This window comes from Microcebus murinus, chromosome 7 (genome assembly GCF_040939455.1).
Source record: "Microcebus murinus isolate Inina chromosome 7, M.murinus_Inina_mat1.0, whole genome shotgun sequence".
NCBI classification, from domain to species: Eukaryota; Metazoa; Chordata; class Mammalia; order Primates; family Cheirogaleidae; genus Microcebus; species Microcebus murinus.
In genome coordinates, this window is record NC_134110.1 from 91,570,603 (window position 1) to 91,576,602 (window position 6,000).

Sequence of the window (6,000 nt, forward strand, 5' to 3'; positions counted from 1 at the left end):
GCTTGGAAGTCCTCTGGGCTTACAATTCTACCGTGATATCTAACTCTTACTCATCCTTCAAGCCCACTATGAAAAGCACTCAGATCTCATAAGTGAATCAGGTGCTACCCTCTCTGATTTCTCAACAGCTTTCTTGACACTTCTCATAGAATACTGATTCAATTCCAAGGAGAAGAGAATAAACTTTTTTATCCAGCATAACTGTCAGGCACACAATAATGCTGTTGAGGTATTAGCATTATCTTGCTAAAGATAATTTAGAACAATAATATAAAATATAGGTTCTAGAAACAGTCTGCATGTGTTCCAGTCCTGCATTCATTTACCAACCAAGTTATGTTATGGGATAATCAAAGCACCCAACTTCAAGGGCTTTTGAAAGGATTAAATTAAATAATGTAAATAAAGCAGCGAATGCATAGAAAACGTTCAGGACATGTTAACCATTAATGGCTAACATATGAAGAGACTGAGGCTAACAGAGTTTAAATAAGGGTATTTAATCATCTCAAGGTTAGTAGGCCAGTAAGTAGTAGAGATTGGACTGAAAACAGATCAGTCTAACTCCCAAGCCCCTGTTCCTTTGTTGAGAGCAAACTTTCAAATTCAATATTCATATCAGTAGGAAAAAAAAAACCCATGCACTCCTAATACTTATTTATTACAAATTTTATTTGCAATGCTATAATTTATAATATACATTATAAATAACACAAGAATAGAATCAAAGGAAAAATATAAAGGCAAGTTATTCTAAAACTTTCTTCACTCCAGATTATTCTTTAAAAAGGCTGCCTCTTTGTGGGTGTTTGTCTAATTCTAGTTTGTATTCCTAACCCTTATGTTTAATATCTTGCCTATAGCAGATGCTCAATAAATGTGCATAAAAGAGTGAGTACAAAGTTTTACTCTATGCTGAAAAAAATATTCACTGCTGTAACATACTGACATATTTGAATGCAAATGTGTTCAAAAGCGGCATCCTTGAATTGATTTTTAATATATCTGCTAGCTTTCAGCTGCTAAAGGTCAAGCTTCAGTCATCTTCTTCAGAGCATTAGTTAAAAGACAGAGTTTGCTATATGGTGTGAACAGCTGGTATCCCAAAAGGGCCATTTGCAAGGAGAAGGAGGAAGATCCTCAAAGGCATACACATCCCATTCAAAATTGTTTGTTTAATTTTCCTATCTGTAATCCTACAGAAAATAAATTCCATTGTTGTCTCTTTAAAAACCCCAGATCTGCTGGGGAATTTAAGGTTGTTTAATAACCATGGCTCTTAATTTTTTTCTGATGGATGCAGCAAACTGGAGGTATGGATCTTCAACCTGGAGGGGATTGCCTGTGGACTGGATGCAAGCGTGTGTTTTATTTCCTTCTCCACCAGATGAGAGGGTATAAAAGCAGTCACCTGTCAACCACTTCAGCAATGAAATTCAGCAGTCTATTGTCCCAATCACTGCTCTCAATCACTCTAAACGGTCTCCAGAGACAATCATTATTATAGGACATGTTCCTAAGAGTAGATAAATGGAACTCCACCTGCCAGCCTGCATAGGGAACGATGGACACTCTTGGCCAAAAATATGAAAGGGCCTGGAGCTTTATTGACATTTACATCAAGAATAGTTAGCAATGAAAGCAGCTGTTGTGCCGTGCTTTCACCACGACGTGTTTGGAATATGCTGTGAATTGAAATACAGACCTCCTGACAAGCAATTTACCTTCTGTCAGTCTCCATGTGCTTGCAGCATTACTGGGTACTCGCTGTGATAGGCCACTTAAAGCTGCACATGTGTACAGTTTGGATGAAAGATTAACTACAATTTGAGGCAGGAAGTAACGAATTGTGGAGTGTCATTCATAATGGCCTACATTGTCATCTGCAGGGTGACACCATAGCAAGAAGGTGCCTCTGTTGTGACTGCCTTATGGAATCAGATGTCATTCACTCTAATGAAGATCTGACTACAATTCTAATAAGCAGAGAGCAAGACAGCTCAGGACTGGAAGCATTAATCTGCCTTGTTTGTTGACATTACAGTGATGACTAAAATGCCATTATGCAAGAAATTCCTTCAGAAGCGATTCAATAGGGGCAATTGCAATACAATGTATAACAGCCTGGAACAAAAGATGTGCCAGGAGTTAATTTCTATATTTATTCTTCTTAGTTGATTCAGTACATTGAATTTTCCCCCCTTAAAAAATTTCTACTTGGTAAAATATTATGATGTCTCCCGAGTAAAGTAGAGATTGCTTTGTGTAAGTAAGATGTAGAATTCCTGTCACTTCAATGCAAAATTCTGTATTTATCAAGTTTTGGTGGCAATTTCAGAAAGCGATGTAATGATTATTAAGAATGATGATTAAAATACTTAGCTGCTTTTTCCCTAAAACGTTGCCTTGAACCATGCTATCTGCAGTTCTGGAACAATATTTAGTAACATCTATTTAGTTATGTAAAGAGAATAAGTAACTGATATAGTTTTTCCTCCCTTGGCTAAGGAGTTGGTCATTTTCAATCTAACAAACTTCTCAACAGTGTAGGGTCAATGGACAACTACCAAAGCTGGTATTTCTATAGAAATGAAGCTCCTCTGAGTCATCACGCATTTTTTATTTTTTGGAAAGAGGACAGAAGGTTTCATTTTGCTTGGTTAAGTTTGAGAGCTTCTCTCTGGCTTTCTTCTCTTTTACTAATATTTGATTTTTTTGATTCCTCAGGCTTTTGAGAGAGTGATCCACATAGTTTAGTTTTCAATAGCTCAAGTACAAAAAGGTGTTTAGTACAATGATGTTTAAAATATCCAATACATTTGCTCTTATAATCGTGTATCCAGGATCCCTGCAGTTGGTTGTCAATACTTGAACCATCTCAGTATCTAATTCAGTCCTTTTCACCCCATCTCACCACTAGAGTCACAAACCGTGTATTTATACTTCTGCTTCAGATACAAGTGTGGTCTAAAGTCCTTAATATGCTTGGGAATCTAGGTTTTCAACCTCTTCCTGCTAGCCAACCTGCTCTGGGAATCTGAAACTACCAGCAAGGCAAGTTTTTCTACCTCCTATGTTGTTTTCACAAAAAAACCTGGTTATTATCACTGATCCCTGATGGATGCTGAAAGAATTAACTAAACCTACTTTGGAAGCATATCCTTGTTAATAACAATTCCAAACATGTTCCTATGGGTATAAATTTGTGCCACGCATTTCAGAGACCATAAATTCCCGGAACCATTTGTTGTGATTGGCTGTTGGGCGTTTTGGCGGCTAATGCTGGCTCAGCATGGGAAATTTATGTGGGCTTAGTTCTAACAGGCCTGTGTGTACCAAAGCAGAGGCGGTGCTGTGGGGTGACTTTCGCTTTCAGTGAAACTGCCTGAATGGAGTCTTTTTGTGTCTTCCAGCCAACAAATAGCTGAAGGAAATCACCGGCAGCTGTCTAGTTGCTGGCAAAGGTGGGCTTTAAGGCAGCCATGCAAATTAGAATGTTCCTGGAGCCCCTCCCAAAAACCAAAAGGGCAGCAAACACCAAAGTTTCCATTTAGCAGCTTACTTTTGCATCTCTATAAACTCGGGCCTATTCCTAATTCCTATTCCTATTGCTGTGGTTAACAATTCACTCCAACCTTGGTGGCTTAAAACAACACACATTAATTACCTTATAGTTCTGCAGGTCAGATGTACAAAGTGGGTCTCAGGGGCCTAAAATCAAGGTGTCAGCAGAATCACCTTCCTTCTGGAGGCTCCAGGGCAGAAGCTGTCCCTTGCCTTTTCCAGCTTCTAGAGGCCACCTGCATTCCTTGGCTTGTGGCCCCTTCCTCCCTCTTCAAAGCCAGCAATCCAACTGCTCTCCAACTCCCAGCCTCCTGCCTCCCTCTTCCCCTCATGAAGACGCCTATAATTACATTGGGCCCACCTGGATAACTCCCCAGCCCCAAATCCTTAATCACATCTGCAAAGTCCCCATCACTGCCATGTGAGGCAACATAGTCACAGGTCATGGGGATTAGGACATGGGCGTCTTTGAGGGGCCATTATTCTGCCTGTCACACCTACTTTATAGAAATCCTTTCTGTGTTCATTACCTTTTCGTAAGGGATACAACCTTCAGAGGTAGTCACGGCAGGCAGGCCTATCACTCCCACATGGCGAGTGAGGAAACTGAGGCTCGGAAATGTGTGTGACTCACCCAGCTCCGCACTGTGTCAGGCAAAACCATATGCTTGGGGTTCTCACGTTTATACCTGTGTAAAGAGAACTGGGCTACTACAAGGCACGCAGAGAGGGCTTGTGCCCCCTGCATGGTGCTGCAATCAACCTGAGTTATTTCCCGTGCCCAACTCTTGAGTCTCTGCTTTCTTTGGTCTATGAAGCTGGGCTTACCAGAGACCAAATCTTTCACTTCCTATCTCAAACCTCCTATGTGCTCTTCCTCTTAGGCCATCCTCCTAGAAACACCCATGCTCTTAAAGAACATTTCACTCAGTCCGGATCAGTAAATAACTGAAAAACAAATATTCTTTATGAGGCACTGCATTCTGTTGAGCCTGTGGTAGACTGGAGGTAAACAAAGAGCCATGACATTACACTTCCCACAGTGCAGGAGTGGGACCTGGGTTTGAATCCCAACACATTCTTTGCTATCCTGGTGACTTTGGCCAGATTACTTTATGCTTCTCTGAACCTCAATGTTCTTATTTTCAACAAGGAGATAAACTGGTATAGTTGTTAAGGATTGACAGTGATGACATATGATCATACCATGCTGGTGTCAACCTAAATAACAAACAGAGACAGGCTCTCTAAAAGAAATTTATTTGGGAATACAGCATTGCAATGAGAATATGTGTGCCACAGTGAACTATGTGTGTATTCAGGGAGATAAAGTAAAACAAAGGTTTTATAGGGGGAAATGAGGAGGATTATACAATTGTTTTGAAATAATTACCCCTGGCTACAAAGATCAGTAACAAGGATGACACTAGTCCAAGATTGGACAGGCAGTTGCTAGGCAGATGTCCTTTCAGACATATTTTTTCCGTAAGGTTACTATGGTCTTTTTGCAGTCTTTTGTGATGGTTTTTGTTATCAGGCATACAATCATAAGAACACTCTCTTCATGGCTTTTCCTGCCTCTATTTGTCAGGGTTTTCTTAACATTAGTGACTCCATTTTGATTCTGACAACATTCACATTGTCATTTGGAATGTATCATAGATTTTCATTCCCTTCCTTTCTCTCTTATTGCTGTAAAAGAAAGAGAGGACAGTTGAATCATGGACCCAGATTTACACATTAATAAAACAAGGGGGAGAAATTTTTATTATGCAATATTTAACACTGAGAATAAAATTAAAAACTTGAAATCTCAAGCAGCATTCATCTATTTGCTATTTCTTGAACATTTATTTTATGAACTTAAGAATACCATCATGAATGAAATTTAGGCTTCCAAGATGCCATACACAACAGTAACGTGGAGGAAGCGAGTGCTGTGACAAATGTACACTAAAGGTGTTTTGGAAGCAAAGTGGAAGGGCATCCATTTTAGACATTAAGGGAAGAGAGTCAGCAATGTCTTCCTGGAAAGGGAATATCTAATGTGAGAACTGAATAATAAATCATAATTACCCTGGTAAGGAGGGAGAATAGGCAGGTCACTCTAGGCAAAAGCAGGGCATGTGCAAAGACTTAAAGAAGAGGGCACACAACATGCTCAGGGGACGATAGTATGTTCATGTGGCTAGAGTAGTTTCTAAAATTCTAGGAATCTTGCTGTCCTTCTCTGCCTCCTCCGCCCCAATAGATCTCTTGAATAGCAAATGTGGACCACCTGCCTCCCAAGAGCTTCACACCCACCCACACTCTCCTAAGGAGGAGGACGACACACCACTCTGTTTCTTTCAGAGAAGATTCTCCAAATGTTTTCCAACTAATCTATAAATATGTCTTGCTCAAAAGCGCAGACCACTTTTCCACACCTCTGTGCTA